The sequence below is a fragment of the Balaenoptera physalus genome (assembly GCF_965194825.1).
Source record: "Balaenoptera physalus genome assembly, contig: SUPER_7_unloc_1, whole genome shotgun sequence".
Taxonomy (NCBI): Eukaryota; Metazoa; Chordata; class Mammalia; order Artiodactyla; family Balaenopteridae; genus Balaenoptera; species Balaenoptera physalus.
The window spans coordinates 134,912-155,165 of NW_028126534.1; positions in this window are offsets into that span (position 1 = coordinate 134,912).

Consider the following 20,254-nt stretch of genomic DNA (forward strand, 5'->3'; position numbering starts at 1 on the left):
AGTTTTCTTCATGCAGGTTTTGTACATTGCTTTAAACATTCGTCATACTTTTGATTTTTTTGCTATTGTTCTTTTATGAAAATGAAGTGATTTCTTCCATGTATCTTCTCAATTGTTGTTAATTACAAATGTATCTTTTTATAGTGCAAGTCTGTCTAGAATAGAATTCTTTAGCACAGGCAAAAGTGACACAAGTATAAATGCAGATTTTCTTCTGCAACTCAGCCTAAGTTAATGTGGACTATTAATCCATAGCTTCTTACCAGAAGTGCATTAAGGGAGTATATGTCTAGGATATAATTATACTGCAGATCTGTTGATGATTGTAAAACTATTGATCTCCCTTCATTCATTTTATTTTATCTTCTTAAATTTGTGTGGATTTAACCATAAATCCAAAAGAAAAGTTATTGCTGTCAGGGTTGGGGCTGTGTAGTAAGTATATAATAAATTGTTCCTGTGGACCACAAACTTCTTGAGACTTGATCTGCTGAAGTGACAAATGGAAAGATAGCATCTATTTTAAATATTAGCTGCTAGTGGGAGAGGCAGGATCAAAACCACAATGTCCACTGTGTGTGGGGGGGGCGGCCTTTTTAACAGCTTTACTGACATATAATTCACATACCATAAAATTCACTCATTTATTCAATGTTTTTCAAGTACAGTAACAGAGAGTGCCAACGTCATGATTAACTAGTTTTAAAACATTTTCATCACTCTCCCAAAGAAACCTATACTCACCATCCAGCTACTCTATATCTGCTATTCCCTGCCCAGCTCTGTCCCTACTTATGCTAATTAGTAATTATGAATACACTTTCTGTCTTTAGACATTTGCCTTTTCTGGAAATTTAATATAAATGGAATCATCTGTGTTCTTTTCTGACTGGACTCTTTTACTTAGAATAATATTTTCAAAGGTTCATCCATGTTGTAGAATATATCAGTACTTCCTTATTTTGCTGATTATTTCAGTGGATATACCATATTTATATGTCCCTTTGTCAGTTGATGGACATTTGGTCGTTGCCATTTTTTTGGCTCTGATGAATAATGCTGATATGAACATTCATATGCAAGTTTTTTCTATGGACATATGTTCTAACCTTTCTTGGGTGTGTATTTATGAGTGTAATTGCTGGATCATATAGTAATTCTGTGTTTAACATTTTGAGGAACTGCCAAACTCTTTTCTAAAGCAGATGCATCGTTTCATATTCTCATCAGCAATATATGAGGATTCCAATTTCTTCACATCCTCACCAACATCTGCTTTTGTCTTTTTTATTTTAGCCATCCTGATGGGTGAAAAGTGGTATCTCATTATGGTTTGAATCTTCAGTTCCCTAACAACTGATGATTTTGAACATTCCTGTGTGCTTGTTGCCATTTTTATATTTTCTTCAGAGAAATGTCTACAAATACTTAGTCCATTTTTAACATGAGTTATTTATCTTATTACTCAGTAGTATAAGATCTTTATGCATTCAGAATATGTCTGCTATCAGATATATGCTTTGTAAACATTTTCTCCTCTTCTGCAGTTTGTCTCATTATTTTTTTGATAGTACTAATTATTTGATAGATAGAAGCACAAAGACTTTTAATTTTGATGAAATCTAATTTATCTTTTTTCTCTTTTCACTTTTTTGTGGTGTCCCATCTAAGAAGTCATTGCTTGACCCAGTCATAAAGATCTATTTCCATGTTTTCTTCCAAGATAAAAAACTCTTTTTGAAAAGGAAACAAATAAAATATTCTTTTATATACAAATAATAAAATAAACCTCATTCAAATTTAACTTGAAATTTTCTGAAGTAGGAATTTGAGGTTACAGTTATTGGCTTAACATTTACAGAACAAAGGGAAATTCTCCATATTTAACTTCTTTAAAATGGTCCAAACTTTCCGATAAACCTAAAATGTGAAGTTGTTCTTCTTGATAAAGTAGACTGGTGAATTATTGATGTATAAAGGACAATAGAAATCATGTATTGTGTATTAATTTACTCTACTTTGGAAAAGTCATTATAAAGAATTCAAATTTGTAAAGTACTCTGCAAACATTACTCAGATCGCTTTAAACCTTTGTAAAGCCAATGTCTCTCATTTCTGTTATTGCTCTGACTTGAGTACTGAGGTAAGGAGACTGAACACCACATGCAAAAATATAAAGTGAGTCTGCCTTTACAAATCAAGAGCGTCAGCCCTACACTGGTCAATGAGTGATGACCACAAGAATGCTTTAGTTCTTAGAATTGATAAATTTTGACTCACTAAATAGAGAACCAGTTGAATGAACATGAATGAGGCTCCTTGCATAGTACGTCCTTGGATGTAGGTTGATCATTGGGAGGGGGCCTTCCAGGAGGAGGGAATCAACCTTGGGGTAGGGAACTGCATCAGTGCAGGGGTGGGGGTGGAGGGAAGCCCTCTTAAGTGACAGGAGCAGAGGCAGGGGTGAGGAGAGAGGTAGGGAATACAACTAGGCTGGGCACATGTCAGAACCACCACGAGACACAGTCTTAAATTTTATGAAGGAAGAATTTGAAGGCTACGTTTGCTGACTCACCATTCATTGAGCAGCCCCAAACTCCCTTGGTTAAATAATGTGCTGTGACCCAACTTGATAGTTTTCTCTTCAATAGGCAACTTAGGTAGAGGGATCAGTAATTTCCCATCAGTGGCAGGAAGTGCCCACCCAAGGGAGACACGGAGTTTGGGAACAAAAAGGGCAAGCATGTGGTGCTCCCACTTTCTTCACTGCCCCCAGGGTGCTCAGTACTCAGTGTCCTCACTGAGCCCCAAGAGCCTGTCCTTAACCCAGGTGTTCAGGCAAAGGAGGAGTGGGATAGATGGTCCCCTGAGACCCCCTGGTTCCTCCAGCGCACACAGAGGCCCACCTGCACAAAACCAAATCACTGTCACGCTTGAGACTTTGGTGGTATTGATTATGAATATACCCGATGCAGAATGCTATACTAAAATGGTAAAGAAATGAATTTGAAGCACTTTAGAAGTAAATGTACTAAAACATTAACCTCATTTATGGGAGCAGGGTTTTCAAAGGACATGTTTCCGTTTAAATACATTTTGTATTTTCCAAATATTTTATAATAAGCATGAATTACTTTTATAATTAGACAAAGTTAGTTTAATAGTTTAAAAATTATAATTTAGGAGGGAAAAATTAGGAGGTTGGGATTAACATACACACATTACTACATATAAAATAGATAATCAACAAGGACCTACTGTATAGCACAGGGAACTCTACTCAGTACTCTGTAATAACCTATATGGGAAAAGAATCTGAAAAAGAATAGATATATGTATATGTATAACTGAATCACTTGTTGTACACCTGAAACTAACACAACATTGTAAATCAACTATACTCCAATATAAAATAAAACTTTAAAAAAATTATTACAATTTAATAGTTACATTTAGTATATAATTAGTATGGTTAGAAATATAATTAGTGTAGTTAGAAAATGTTAGCTTTTAAAATAAATAGGCAAGGAAACTCTATGTTATTTCAAATTTCCCGAACTTTTAGCATATAATAACCCATGTGAATAAGTTCCCACCCATGGCTGAATTAGGTATATGTTCTGATGTTTGCGGCATTTCACTGTTAGTATTCCCAGACTCTACATTGTCCAAGATATCATCATTAGTGAACTGCAAAACTAGAAATTGAACCCCATTTTCTGATTCTAGATCCCATTTGATAGACTTTCCTGAGTCAATACTTGTATCCTGATTCAGATATGTTTTATTCATCTGTTGGAATAGGCTGAATTAAATTGCTGCTGGTGATGGGGATTTATTGTCACCTAGTAACACACAGGTATCTAAGACCACGGGCGTTATTTATTGAGTCAGGAATAACTGAAAGTGAGGTGATGCTGGTGTTATATGAAGAATATAAAAGTGTAAGGAAATTACTCTGTATTGATTGCACCTTGGGGAGACACAGACTGCTTCACTATTTCAAATCGTTATTGCTGAAACAAGACTCCAGTTCATTAATGCCCTACTGCTTGCTAGATTTCTTCTAACCAGGGAACTATTTGAGCATCTCCCAGGCAGGACTCCCACATGCTGCAGTGTTAAATAATGAACACACAAATGGTTTTATCTTCCCATTTACTAAAGATTTTATGTTCTTTCTTACAGTAAATATAAAGACATACTTTTTTTACGCTTCATAGCTTAAAAATATGTTGGTATAGAGTAGACAACAAGATATTGTTATTATTGATCCCAATTCTTGTTATTTATGATATTTGCTTTTAAACTAGCAATGCTTTACTAATCAATATATGTGATACATAAAATAAACTATTTCAGCTTATATTATTTTCTCTAGTACTTCAATGAGATAATTGGAGTTGTGAGTAGCTCATATTATACTTTTAATATCCTGTTTTTTCTCACTTTGATAATCTGATTTCCAATTATTTAGCTAATTTAGAAAATTTTCTATGCTATTTTCAAAATACATTAATAAATAACTGCTAATCACTTTTTCCATCGACCAGTATTTTTCATTAATTGGGATTTCTGAATAGTACAGTGCCAACTGAGGTACTAAATAAAGCATTCAATAAATATTCATTGTATAAATGAATAACTTGATTATTCTGAGGTACTAGAGTGCCATCTGAATTATCAACTTTTCAAAATTATTTTCTTTTGAAAAAATATTAATTTCTTTTCAAAATTACTTTCTTTACATTTCAATGTGTATTTTGTGCAATCTAACTTTCACGTATTACTTTATTTTTTAATTAAATGTATTATACTAAATGTTTAATTTTTCCAAGCGATTATTCACCATGCATTGAACCTGCTTACATCAATAAAATAATACAACTGGAACAGTCAATAAATTTGGGAGTCATTTTTACATTAAAAGATTTCCATATATTTCTAAGAAAGTGAATGCAGCCATACTTTCTTTGTTCACAAGTCATAAGAAACATAGTAATAATTTACTTATGAAACCAGAATCTCAGGCTGTAAAGATGCCAAAGAGCATGGTATGACTGTGGCTTGTGAAACCATATCCAGGAGGAATCAGTTATGACACTCTCATACCTCTCCTCTTCCCTGTGCCCAGGACGGAAGTGCTGCAGTTTGAGAGAAATGTGAGAAGTCCAGGAAACAGTGCAGAAGAGAAGCTAATCCACTTAAAGTCTCCACATCTAAATAATGAACAATCAAAAATAAGAATAACCTCAGAAGTATTTGAAGAGATTGAGAATTTCTTTAGTGTGTTTTTTAAAGAATTAGTAACTGCAAATCATTGGGAAAATATGGAAACAATATTGTTATCAAAAGAGAGGCTCCATGTTTTGATGTAAAACTTAGCCCTACTTGAAAACAATTAGGGAAGAAATGTCTCTTCCTGGCTCAGAGTGGAATGCAGTTGGTCACGGCAGACCAATGGCCCCAGTAACAAAAACTAGTAAAAGTAGAATAAATTATAAAAAAAGAATATGTATTTAAAAGCATCAGAGATATACAGAAGCAACAGTACTGAATGAACTAAAATTTCAGAAGGCAAAAACTTCCAGAGGCGAGCCGACGATAGGCAGTGTTTCCCCTGTTATCAGGGTTTGGCCGAGCAAAGGGCTGGGCTGCTGCTGGAGAAAACAAAAACTAACAAAGATTTTAGCGGTCACATGGAGCTGCAATAAAATAATTGGAGACTCTGGGGACCTCAAACATATGAACAATTTTCCTAGAAAACATTTACTGATTTCTACATGAGAGGTGAAAAGGCATATTATAAAAACTTATAAAAGGCAGAGTAAAATCTCCACTAGTTTCATAATCTTTAGGAAAAAAACATTTCCCTGTGCCCTCCATCCTAGTGACGGTGAACAGACCCAGAAAATAAAACAGACTGGGAAGAAAGTTCTAGAGAGTGGTGAATTGACACTGAGGAACACAGCTGTGTTTCACTTGGACATATTTTGTGCTTTTGTCAGAAGGCATCTTCCGAGGGACAGAGTAGTTGGGAGAGATTCTGACACTTAGCAAAATGCCTTTCAGATTCATCCATGTTATTATGTGAATCAACAACTCATTGTTTCTTATTTATGAGCGGTATTCCATTGTACAGGTGGACCACAGTTTGTTTAGTTTCTCATCTCTTCAAGGATATCTTGATTGTTCCCAATTTTTGGCAACTGTAAGCAGTCATGTACAGGCCATTTTTGTGTGAATATAATTTTTCAATTAACTTGAGTAAAGCATAGGAGTGAGATTACTGGGTTGTAACATAAGCATATGTTTAACTTTACAAGAAGCTGTCTTCCAAAGTGGCTCTGCCATTTTGGATTCACATCAGCAGTGAATGAGAATTCCTGTTCTGCATACTCACCAGTATTTAGTGTCATCATTTTATTGTTTTAATTTTACTAATTCTAACTGTGGTATCTCATTCTGATTTTAATTTGCACTTCCCTAAAACCAGTGATGTTGTGTTCCGTTGATATTTTTATTCCAGGCTGGTTAGTGTGGTGCTTGGGATGGAGGTTGGATGATCGTTGAATTCTCTGATTATTTAATTAAACCTCAGTTTTAAGCAGTCACTCTGAATCTGGGTCTTGGGAGATGGACCTCACTCGTGTTCTTGTCCCTCCTCCAGGTTCCGTGGATTTCCATCAGCCCCCTCCCCTATGGTTTGGCCACTCTTCCCTCTGAAGATTGAGGTTTTATTCATTTGGAAAGATAGGGGAGGTGGATCTGGGTAGATTTTCAGTGGTGGCCTCCATTGTTCTTCCCCAGCTCCCCAGACTGCACGTTTAACTGATCTTCCTCCTTTAAATTAAGATCTTTGTTCTTTAGGATAAATAAGGAGGGAGGGGTCTGGGTGGGGTTTTGGCAGTGGCTGCTGTTCCCTCTGCCAGCCAGTACCTTTCTCAGCATTCTCCCCATCTTCCCTGTGGTTGTCTGGCGGGGTTTCCAGAGGGAAAAGACTGCAAGACGGCAAAATCCCACCCTCATATCAGCGGCTTCACACTCTCAATATAGCCCATGCTTCGACAATTTGTTTAAAATGTCTTGTTTAACATTTCTACCTATTTATATGTTATTTGGCAACTTGTGTCTCAGGTAAGCAAATGTTCTGGTGCTGTTCTCCCTACAGATTCTCGTCGATCAGCTGTGTCTTCAGTTCTCTTATAGTCTCATGAAAATTAGTTAGCTTCCAGTTTTACAGCTTTTTTCTTGTTTTAAGGATGGGGGCAATCCTCTTTCTAACTCCTTACATCACCAATCTAAAACCGAAGTCCAGTTTTCAAATTTTGAAGCTGTTGGCTGATAGACTAAGCTACAAATCTTTAAAGGGCAAAAATGAGTCTCTCTTAAACCCATCTTTTGTGTTTTATTTTAAATAATGTACTTTTAAATTCTAGAATATCTACTTTAGGGCTATGTTGTTTGGAGAATCTAACAATCTGTCAATTGAAAGCTATTGAGGGCCCAGCCTTAGAAAGAAGGATGAGGGAGAGGTAAACGAAATCTTACCCAAACTGAAATTTACTAATTGGATGGAAGCAACCAGACACTTATGGTTTCTGTCTAATAGAAGAAATGGATATGTAATAGAAGGTACCATCTAGATCCTCAAATGTTCTTTTATCCAAAATCTGTGACATGCGATTAAAAATTACAAGACATGCAACAAGGTAACATGGTGTGGCTAAACCCACAAGAAAAAAGAACAGATAGTAGAAAAGTTCAATGGATGATCCAAAAGGTAACCTTAGCAGACAGGACCTCTAAGTAATTATGATTAATATGCTAAAAGAATAGAGAAAAAGACACAAAAATGATTGAATGGATGATTTTATCAAAGAATTTAGACATTCTATAGAAGTAAAACCCGTAACTTAAAATTGAAAAATGTGATATCTAAAATTAAGAACAAAATGGATAGCTTTAAGAACAGATTGAATAGAACAGGATTACTGAACTGTTCGATAGAAAATGCCCAAAGTATGGCATTTCTTGAAATGAATTCAGGAGAATTTTTTTTTTATTTTATTAAGCCAAATGATAACTCTTTTTAAAAAGTCTGAAATACCTATCATGAAACGTGATGATAATTACATCTAAAACTTTTATCTATTTCCTAGTAAGTATTATGATTAAAGTAATCCACAAACCCATACTGACAGTGTTAAATTAGTTATAAGTAAAAATATGATTGAAGAATCATTTAGCTTAGAAACCTTAAAAACAGCAATAGTATAATACAAAAAATTACACTTGGTAGAAATAATCAGCACAAAATAATATTGATGACAGGTAAAATTTACATGGTAAGATTTTAATTTGGTAAAATGTTGATAAATAATTAAAAATTCTGACAATGTTTAAATGTTTAAAATGTTTTTAAATTAAATTAAATTAAATTTTTTTATTTTTAATTTTTTTAACGTCTTTATTGGAGTATAATTGCTTTACAGTGGTGTGTTAGTTTCTGCTGTATAACAAAGTGAATCAGCTATATGTATACATATATCCCCATATCTCCTCCCTCTTATGTCTCCCTCCCACCCTCCCTATCCCACCCCTCTAGGTGGACACAAAGCACCAAGCTAATCTTAAATAATTGCACTTAGTTAACAACTACAGACAAAACAAAATGCACATTGAGATAAGATAGACTTAGTAAACTTTGGTCATTAAATTAAATTTTTTTCTATAATAGTAATTCACGAAGGAATTGGAACCAGTGAAATTACTTTTAATGCAATTTTTAAAATGCAGAAATTAGATTTTATCTACAGTGGAAATACATTTAAGGCAGACAATATTAATTGAATATTTTAAATGAAATAAAATGTCAATTTTGATATGATTTTGATTAAAGTTTTGTATTCTTTTGATAAATATGAAAGTAGTGGGGTCAAAATATGAATTGCATGAAGATGACAGGAGCAAAGCTACAGAATCAAGATATTTTATAATATCAGGTTTTCTAATCTTTTGCCTTGAATTTTGGAAGGCTTTCATCCTTCTCTGAGAAGCAAACAGACAGACAGTTCACTTACTTTTGAACCCTAGCTCTGAGTACAGGAAAGCCACTTTATTTCAGAAGAAACAACAACAGCACACTTCTCCAATTTCCTTTTCCTTTAACAATCTTTCAAACTCTCAAATGATTTAAGTAATTTCTTCTAATGTCAATAAGTTACTGTGAAATGGCCTCAATTCCAAAACTTCTGTATACTTCTCTAGGTTTGAGGAAATCTAGATGTATATTCTGGTATTAAAAATGACAAAATTGGTCAAACTTATTTTATAAAGTAATTATATATCTCACTAGTTATATGATCTTAAGCAATTATTAAAACCTCTTGAGCCTCTATTTCTTCATTTGTAGTACAGACTGAATAATACTTAGCTCATACATTTCATGTGAAGATTAAATAGAACATAATTTGTAAGTCACTTGGCATGTAAATATTTGATAAATTATCATTTGTCTTCTTTCCAGTAAGAAAAATTGTGAACCAAAACTAGTTCATTAATTTTTTATTTAGATCAACTTCTATTCAATTTTGCACTCAAATTATCTTTATATTCAAACTCCAAATTCAGTATTTAACTCAGGTCCCATTGATAAGTTACGTGGTATACTATACATTTAACCCTGAGTCGGGTGGGCTCTTTAACTTATAAGGAGTGAAGTCAGTCTTGCTATTTCAGTGAGCATTTGTTGTAGGACACATGTGTCAAGGAGGGAGACAAAACTCATGCCAGCAGAAGGATAGCATGTCCACATGGAGACTGGTTGTTTAATGAGGGAACTGTGGGGATCCAACAGAGCTTAACAGACCTGGGTATCTCATTGTCCCTTCATGGTGGGAGACATTTTCCATAGTGTACAGCCTTCAATCTCTACAGTCATATAATAAACTGTTAGCATGGTTGTTCAGTCCACTTTTTCAGTATAGAATGTGCTAAATAATGTGACAGGTTGAAACAGAGAAGTAGATTTTTATTTCAGAGAGGTGTTTTTTTTAAAAAACATTCCTAAGAATAAGATAGAATACATGAAAGAATATGGGAGGTGGGAAATAAGATTCTCACACCTCTTAGGAAAAGCATTTTCTGGTGAGAGAATTGTGTGGATGTGATGACTGTTTTTCCTGAGTGGCAAGATGATAGCTGTTGCTTCAACAATGTCAGGCATCAATGAAAAGGTGGCACTGATGTGTGGATCACCGTCACTGTTGAACAACTATTCCAAAAAATTGTAAGAGGCAGCAAACTCCAAAACAGAGTATTATTAGCAACACATTATAGCTCTTAAATTACAAATTTTGATGACAAAATTTAGGGCAAAGACAAAGGAAAATGAAATCCAGAGACTGGAGTTTTGATTTTAGCTATATCATCTTAGGTTAGTCTCTTAAACACACCGGCTAATCTTCTTTATCTGACTAATAAAGGAATTAGAGCAGACTCAGTTTGCAAACTCAAATAATTTCAAGTTTCAGGCAGGTAAAATCAGCAATTGATAGTTATTTGACAGCCAAGGTGAATTTTCACAAACATAGAAAAAGCCAATTTCTATACCTGTTAGGAGTCAGAATGGTGACTGGGGTTACCCTGGTGCTTGCATAGTCAAAATGCATTTAGAAGTGTGTGTCTTTGTATGTGCGTAACTAATTAAGATATCTTCAGGGGTATAGCATTTTATGATAAAATCCTCTTTAGAATAAATTTAAGTTTTAAAATTCTATGATTTTTGTAATGTTATCTCTAATTTGAACATCATAATCAGAGGAGCTTTTTTTTTTTATAATTAACTTTATTTATTTATTGTTGGTTGTGTTGGGTCTTCGTTTCTATGTGAGGGCTTTCTCTAGTTGCGGCGAGCGGGGGCCACTCTTCATCGCGGTGCGCGGGCTTCTCACTATCGCGGCCTCTCTTGTTGCGGAGCACAGGCTCCAGACGCACAGGCTCAGTAATTGTGGCTCACGGGCCTAGTTGCTCCGTGGCATGTGGGATCTTCCCAGACCAGGGCTCGAACCTGTGTCCCCTGCATTGGCAGGCAGACTCTCAACCACTGTGCCACCAGGGAAGCCCCAGAGGAGCTTTTAAGCTGACTTCTCTTGTTTCAAATTTCATAACACTCAGTATTTTAAGATTTTCCTCTTTCATGGAAATGATAAACAACAAACAGATATTAGAGGACTTTTGGAACAGCTGTATGCAAAATCATGCTGCCTCTTTATCTAGAAAAAAATCAGGATCAATGTGAATACTGCTATGCCTGATTTTATTTCATTTTCTAGGAATTAATTTTTAACAGCTTTTTTAAGATATAATTCACATACCATAAAATTCCTCCATTTAAAGTACAAACTCAATTTTTTTTTAGTGTAGCATCAGAGCTGTGCAATCATAACTACTGCCTCATTTTAGAATATTTTCATCACCCCCCCAAAAAATACCCGTATCCATGAGCAGTCATTCTCCATGCCCCACCCCTACTACCGCCTAGCATCTGGCAAACACTAATCTACTTTCTGTATCTATAGATTTCCCTATTCTGGAAATTTCATATAAATGGAATCATATGGTAGGTGGCATTGTGTGTCTAGTTTCTTTCACTCAGCATAATGTGTTCAAGGTCCACCCACGTTGTTGCATATATCAGTATTTAATTCCTTTTAATTGTAGAATGATATTCCTCTGTATGGGTATATCACATTTTATTTATTCATTAATCAATTTATGTTTCCACATTAGTTATATGGGTAATGCTACAATAAACATTCATGTACAAATTTTTGTATGGATGTATGTTTTCATCTCTCTTGGGCGTATACCTAAGTGTAAAATTGCTAAGTCATAGAGTAACTCTATGCTTAACATTTGAAGAAACTGTCAGACTGTTTACCAAAGTGGCTATACAATTTCACAATCCAACCAACAATATACTAGGCTTCTGATTTCTCCACATCCTTGCCAACACTTGCTTTTTTTAACATCTTTATTGGAGTATAACTGCTTTACAATGGTGTGTTAGTTTCTGCTTTATAACAAAGTGAATGAGCTATACATATACATATATCCCCATACCTCTTCCCTTTTGCCTCTCCCTCCCACCCTCCCTCTCCCACCCCTCTAGCAGGTCACAAAGCACTCAGCTGATCTCCCTGTGCTATGTGGCTGCTTCCCACTAGCTATCTATTTTACATTTGGTAGTGTATATATGTCTATGCCACTCTCTCACTTCGTCCCAGCTTACCCTTCCACCTCCCCGTGCCCTCAAGTCCATTCTCTATGTCTGTATCTTTAATCCTATCCTGCCCATAGGTTCTTCAGAAACTTTTTTTTTTTGATTCCATATATATGTGTTAGCATATGGTATTTGTTTTTCTCTTTCTAACTTACTTCATTCTGTATGACAGACTCTAGGTCCATCCACCTCACTACAAATAACTCAAATTCGTTTCTTTTTCTGGCTGAGTAATATTCCATTGTATATATGTGCCACATCTTCTTTATCCATTCATCTGTCAGTGGACACTTAGGTTGCTTCCATGTCCTGGCTATTGTAAATAGAGCTGCAGTGAACATTGTGGTACATGACTCTTTTTGAATTATTGCTTTCTCAGGGTATATGCCCAGTAGTGGGATTGCTGGGTCGTATGGTAGTTCTATTTTTAGTTTTTCAAGGAACCTCCGTGCTGTTCTCCATAGTGGCTGTATCAATTTACATTCCCACCAACAGTGCAAGAGGGTTCCCTTTCTTCCACACCCTCTCCAGCATTTGTTGTTTGTAGATTATTTGATGATGGCCATTCTGACTGGTATGAGTTGATACCTCATTGTACTTTTGATTTGCATTTCTCTAATGATTAGCGATGTTGAGCATCCTTTCATGTGTTTGTTGGCAATCTGTATATCTTCTTTGGATAAATGTCTATTTAGGTCTTCTGCCCATTTTTGGATTGGGATGTTTGCTTTTTTTGATATTGAGCTGCCTGAGCTGCTTGTAAATCTTGGAGATTAATCCTTTGTCAGTTGCTTCATTTGCAAATATTTTCTCCCATTCTGAGGGTTGTCTTTTCATCTTGTTTATGGTTTCCTTTGCTGTGCAAAAGCTTTTAAGTTTCATTAGGTCCCATCTGTTTATTTTTGTTTTTATTTCCATTTCTCTAGGAAGTGGGTCAAAAAGGATCTTGCTGTGATTTATGTCATAGAGTGTTCTGCCTATGTTTTCCTCTAAGAGTTTGATAGTGTCTGGCCTTACATTTAGGTCTTTAATCCATTTTGAGTTTATTTTTGTGTATGGTGTTAGGGAGTGTTCTAATTTCATTCTTTTCCATGTGGCTGTGTAGTTCTCCCAGCACCACTTATTGAAGAGGCTGTCTTTTATCCATTGTATATTCTTGCCTCCATTATCAAAAATAAGGTGACCATATGTGTGTGGGTTTATCTCTGGGCTTTCTATCCTGTTCCATTGATCTATATTTCTGTTTTTGTGCTAGTACCATACTGTTTTGATTATTGTAGCTTTGTACTATAGTATGAAGTCCGGGAGCCTGATTCCTCCAGCTCCGTTTTTCTTTCTCAAGATTGCTTTTTCTCTTAGGGGTCTTTTGTGTTTCCATACAAATTGTGAAATGTTTTGTTCTAGTTCTGTGAAAAATGCCATTGGTAATTTGATAGGGATTGCATTGAATCTGTAGATTGCTTTGGGTAGTATATTCATTTTCATAATGTTCATTCTTCCAAACCAAGAACATGGTATGTCCTTCCATCTGTTTGTATCATCTTTAATTTCTTTCATCAGTGTCTTACAGTTTTCTGCATACAGGTGTTTTGTCTCCTTAGGTAGGTTTATTCCTAAGTATTTTATTCTTTTTATTGCAATGGTAAATGGGAGTGTTTCCTTAATTTCTCTTTCAGATTTTTCATCATTAGTGTATAGGAATGCAAGAGATTTCTGTGCATTAATTTTCTGTCCTGCTCCTTTACCAAAATCATTGATTAGCTCTAGTATTCTAGTAGCATCTTTAGGATTCTCTATGTATAGTATCATATCATCTGCAAACAGTGACAGCTTTACTTTTTCTTTTCCAATTTGAATTCCTTTTATTTCTTTTTCTTCTCTGATTGCTGTGGCTAAAACTTCCAAAACTATGTTGAATAATAGTGGTGAGAGTGGACAACCTTGTCTTGTTCCTGATCTTAGAGGCAATGGTTTCAGTTTTTCACCATTGAGAACGATGTTGGCTGTGGGTTTGTCATATATGGCCTTTATTATGTTGAGGTGAGTTCCCTCTATGCCTACTTTCTGGAGGGTTTTTATCATAAATGGGTGTTGAATTTCGTTGAAAGCTTTTTCTACATCTATTGAGATGATCATATGGTTTTTCTCCTTCAATTTGTCAAAGTGGTGTATCACACTGATTAATTTGCATATATTGAAGAATCCTTGCATTCCTGGGATAATCCCACTTGATCATGGTTTATGATCCTTTTAATGTGCTGTTGGATTCTGTGTGCTAGTATTTTGTTGAGGATTTTTGCATATATGTTCATTAGTGATATTGGACTGTAGTTTTCTTTTTTTTGGCATCTTTTCTGTTGTGGTATCTGAGTGATGGTGGCCTCGTAGAATGACTTTGGGAGTGTTCCACCCTCAGCTATATTTTGGAAGAGTTTGAGAAGGATAGGTGTTAGCTCTTCTCTAAATGTTTGATAGAATTCGCCTGTGAAGCCATCTGGTCCTGGGCTTTGTTTGTTGGAAGATTTTTAATCACAGTCTCAATCTCAGTGTTTGTGATTGGTCTGTGTATATTTTCTGTTTCTTCCTGATTCAGTCTCAGAAGGTTGTGTTTTTGTAAGAATTTGTTCATTTCTTCCTGGTTGTCCGTGTTATTGGCCTATAGTTGCTTGTAGTAATCTCTTATGATCCTTTGTATTTCTGCAATGTCACTTGTTACTTCTCCTTTTTCATTTCTAATTCTATTGATTTTGAGTCTTCTCCATTTTGTTTCTTGATGAGTCTGGCTAATGTTTTACCAATTTTGTTTACCTTCTCAAAGAACCAGCTTTAATTTTATTGATCTTTGCTATTGTTTCCTTCATTTCTTTTACATTTATTTCTGATCTGATCATTATGATTTCTCGGAGGATTAACCAAGATGGCGGAGTAGAAGGACGTGCTCTCACTCCCTCTTGCGAGAGCACCAGAATCCAAACTGGCTGCTGGACAATCATTGACAGGAAGACCCTGGACTTCACCAAGGAGGATACCCCACGTCCAAGGGCAGAGGAGAAGCCACAGTGAGACGGTAGGAGGGGCGCAATCAGAGTAAAATCAAATCCCATAAATGCTGGGTGGGTGACTCACAGACTGGCGAACACTTATACCACAGAAGTCCACCCACTGGAGTGAAGGTTCTGAGCCCCACGTCAGGCTTCCCAACCTGGGGGTCCGGCTACGGGAGGAGGAATTCCTAGAGAATCAGACTTTGAAGCCTAGTGGGAATTGATTGCAGGACTTTGACAGGACTGGGGGAGACAGAGACGCCACTCTTGGAGGGCACACACAAAGTAATGTGTGCATCGGGACCCAGGGGAAGGAGCAGTGACCCTGGGGGAGACTGAACCAGACCTACCTGCTGGTGTTGGGGGGTCTCCTGCAGAGGCGAGTGGTGGCTCTGTTTCACCGTGGGGATAAGGACACTGGCAGCCGAGGTTCTGGGAAGTTCTCCTTGGCGTGAGCCCTCCCAGAGTCTGCCATTAACCCCACCAAAGAGCACGGGTAGGCTCCACTGTTGGGTTGCCTCAGGCAAAACAACCAACAGGGAGGGAACCCAGCCCCACCCATCAACAGTCAAGTGGATTAAGGTTTTACTGAGCTCAGACCGCCACAGCAACAGTCAGCTCTACCCACCACCAGAGCCTCCCATCAAGCCTCTTAGATAGCCTCAACCACCAGAGGGCAGACAACAGAAGCAAGAAAAACTACAATCCTGCAGCCTGTGGACCAAAAACCACAGTTACAGAAAGATAGAGAAGATGAAAAGGCAGAGGGCTATGTACCAGATGAAGGAACAAGAAAAAACCCCAGAAAAACAACTAAATGAAGTGGAGATAGGCAACCTTCCAGAGAAAGAATTCAGAATAATGATAGTGAAGATGATCCAGGACCTCGGAATAAGAATGGAGGCAAAGATTGAGAAGATGCAAGAAATGATTAACAAAGACCTAGAAGAATTAAAGAACAAACAAACAGAGATGACCAATACAATAACTGAAATGAAAACTACACTAGAAGGAATCAATAGCAGAATAACTGAGGCAGAAGAACGGATAAGTGACCTGGAAGACAGAATGGTGGAATTCACTGCTGCGGAACAGACTAAAGAAAAAAGAATGAAAAGAAATGAAGACAGCCTAAGAGACCTCTGGGACAACATTAAACGCAACAACATTCGCATTATAGGGGTCCCAGAAGGAGAAGAGAGAGAGAAAGGACCAGAGAAAATATTTGAAGAGATTATAGTCGAAAACTTCCCTAACATGGGAAAGGAAATAGCCACCCAAGTCCAGGAAGCGCAGAGAGTCCCATACAGAATAAACCCAAGGAGAAACACGCCGAGACACATAGTAATCAAAGTGGCAAAAATTAAAGACAAAGAAAAATTATTGAAAGCAGCAAGGGAAAAACGACAAATAACATACAAGGGAACTCCCATAAGGTTAACAGCTGATTTCTCAGCAGAAACTCTGCAAGCCAGAAGGGAGTGGCATGATATACTTAAAGTGATGAAAGGGAAGAACCTACAACCAAGATTACTCTACCCGGCAAGGATCTCATTTAGATTTGATGGAGAAATCAAAAGCTTTACAGACAAGCAAAAGCTAAGAGAATTCAGCACCACCAAACCAGCTCTACAACAAATGCTAAAGGAACTTCTCTAAGTGGGAAACACAAGAGAAGAAAAGGACCTACAAAAACAAACCCAAAACAATTAAGAAAATGGTCATAGGAACATACATATCGATAATTACCTTAAACGTGAATGGATTAAACGCCCCAACCAAAAGACATAGACTGGCTGAATGGATACAAAAACAAGACCCATATATATGCTGTCTGCAAGAGACCCACTTTAGACCTAGGGACACATACAGACTGAAAGTTAGGGGATGGAAAAAGATATTCCATGCAAATGGAAATCAAAAGAAAGCTGGAGTAGCTATACTCATATCAGATAAAATAGACTTTAAAATAAAGAATGTTACAAGAGACAAGGAAGGACACTACATAATGATCCAGGGATCAATCCAAGAAGAAGATATAACAATTATAAATATATATGCACCCAACATAGGAGCACCTCAATACATAAGGCAACTGCTAACAGCTATAAAAGAGGAAATCGACAGTAACACAATAATAGTGGGGGACTTTAACACTTCACTTACACCAATGGACAGACCATCCAAAATGAAAATAAATAAGGAAACAGAAGCTTTAAATGACACAATAGACCAGATAGATTTAATTGATATATATAGGACATTCCATCCAAAAACAGCAGATTACACGTTCTTCTCAAGTGCGCACGGAACATTCTCCAGGATAGATCACATCTTGGGTCACAAATCAAGCCTCAGTAAATTTAAGAAAATTGAAATCATACCAAGCATCTTTTCTGACCACAACGCTATGAGATTAGAAATGAATTACAGGGAAAAAAACGTAAAAAAGACAAACACATGGAGGCTAAACAATACGTTACTAAATAACCAAGAGATCACTGAAGAAATCAAAGAGGAAATCAAAAAATACCTAGAGAGAAATGACAATGAAAACACGACGACCCAAAACCTATGGGATGCAGCAAAAGCGGTTCTAAGAGGGAAGTTTATAGCTATACAAGCCTACCTAAAGAAACAAGAAAAATCTCAAGTAAACAATCTAACCTTACACCTAAAGAAACTAGAGAAAGAAGAACAAACAAAACCCAAAGTTAGCAGAAGGAAAGAAATCATAAAGATCAGAGCAGAAATAAATGAAATAGAAACAAAGAAAACAATAGCAAAGATCAATAAAACTAAAAGTTGGTTCTTTGAGAAGATAAACAAAATTGATAAGCCATTAGCCAGACTCATCAAGAAAAAGAGGGAGAGGACTCAAATCAATAAAATCAGAAATGAAAAAGGAGAAGTTAAACAGACACTGCAGAAATACAAAACATCCTAAGAGACTACTATAAGCAACTTTATGCCAATAAAATGGACAACCTGGAAGAAATGGACAAATTCTTAGAAAGGTATAACCTTCCAAGATTGAATCAGGAAGAAACAGAAATTATGAACAGACCAATCACAAGTAATGAAATTGAAACTGTGATTAAAAATCTTCCAACAAACAAAAGTCCAGGACCAGATGGCTTCACAGGTGAATTCTATCAAACATTTAGAGAAGAGCTAACACCCATCCTTCTCAAACTCTTCCAAAAAATTGCAGAGGAAGGAACACTCCCAAACTCATTCTATGAGGCCACCATCACCCTGATACCAAAACCAGACAAAGACACTACAAAAAAAGAAAATTACAGACCAATATCACTGATGAATATAGATGCAAAAATCCTCAACAAAATACTAGCAAACAGAATCCAACAACACATCAAAAGGATCATACACCACGATCAAGTGGGATTTATCCCAGGGATGCAAGGATTCTTCAATATACGCAAATCAATCAATGTGATACACCATATTAACAAATTGAAGAATAAAAACCATATGATCATCTCAATAGATGAAGAAAAAGCTTTTGACAAAATTCAGCACCCATTTCTGATAAAAACTCTCCAGAAAGTGGGCATAGAGGGAACCTACCTCAACATAATAAAGGCCATATATGAGAAACCCACAGCAAACATCATTCTCAATGGTGAAAAACTGAAAGCATTTCCTCTAAGATCAGGAACGAGACAAGGATGTCCACTCTCACCACTATTATTCAACATAGTTCTGGAAGTCCTAGCCACGGCAATCAGAGAAGAAAAAGAAATAAAAGGAATACAAATTGGAAAAGAAGAAGTAAAACTGTCACTGTTTGCGGATGACATGATACTGTACATAGAGAATCCTAAAACTGCCACCAGAAAACTGCTAGAGCTAATTAATGAATATGGTAAAGTTGCAGGATACAAAATTAATGCACAGAAATCTCTTGCATTCCTATACACTAATGATGAAAAATCTGAAAGAGAAATTATGGAAACACTCCCATTTACCATTGCAACAAAAAGAATAAAATACCTAGGAATAAACCTACCTAGGGAGACAAAAGACCTGTATGCAGAAAACTATAAGACACTGATGAAAGAAATTAAAGATGATACCAACAGATGGAGAGATATACCATGTTCTTGGATTGGAAGAATCAACTTTGTGAAAATGAGTATACTACCCAAAGCAATCTACAGATTCAATGCAATCCCTATCAAATTACCAATGGCATTTTTTACGGAGCTAGAACAAATCATCTTAAAATTTGTATGGAGACACAAAAGACCCCGAATAGCCAAAGCAGTCTTGAGGCAAAAAAATGGAGCTGGAGGAATCAGACTCCCTGACTTCAGACTATACTACAAAGCTACAGTAATCAAGACAATATGGTACTGGCACAAAAACAGAAACATAGATCAATGGAACAAGATAGAAAGCCCAGAGATTAACCCACGCACCTATGGTCAACTAATCTATGACAAAGGAGGCAAAGATATACAATGGAGAAAAGACAGTCTCTTCAATAAGTGGTGCTGGGAAAACTGGACAGCTACATGTAAAAGAATGAAATTAGAATACTCCCTAACACCATACACAAAAATAAACTCAAAATGGATTAGAGACCTAAATATAAGACTGGACACTATAAAACTCTTAGAGGAAAACATATAGGAAGAACACTCTTTGACATAAATCACAGCAAGATCTTTTTTGATCCACCTCCTAGAGTAATGGAAATAAAAGCAAAAATAAACAAGTGGGACCTAATGAAACTTCAAAGTTTTTGCACAGCAAAGGAGATCATAAACAAGACGAAAAGACAACCCTCAGAATGGGAGAAAATATTTGCAAAGGAATCAACGGACAAAGGATTAATCTCCAAAATATATAAACAGCTCATTCAGCTCAATATCAAAGAAACAAACACCCCAATCCA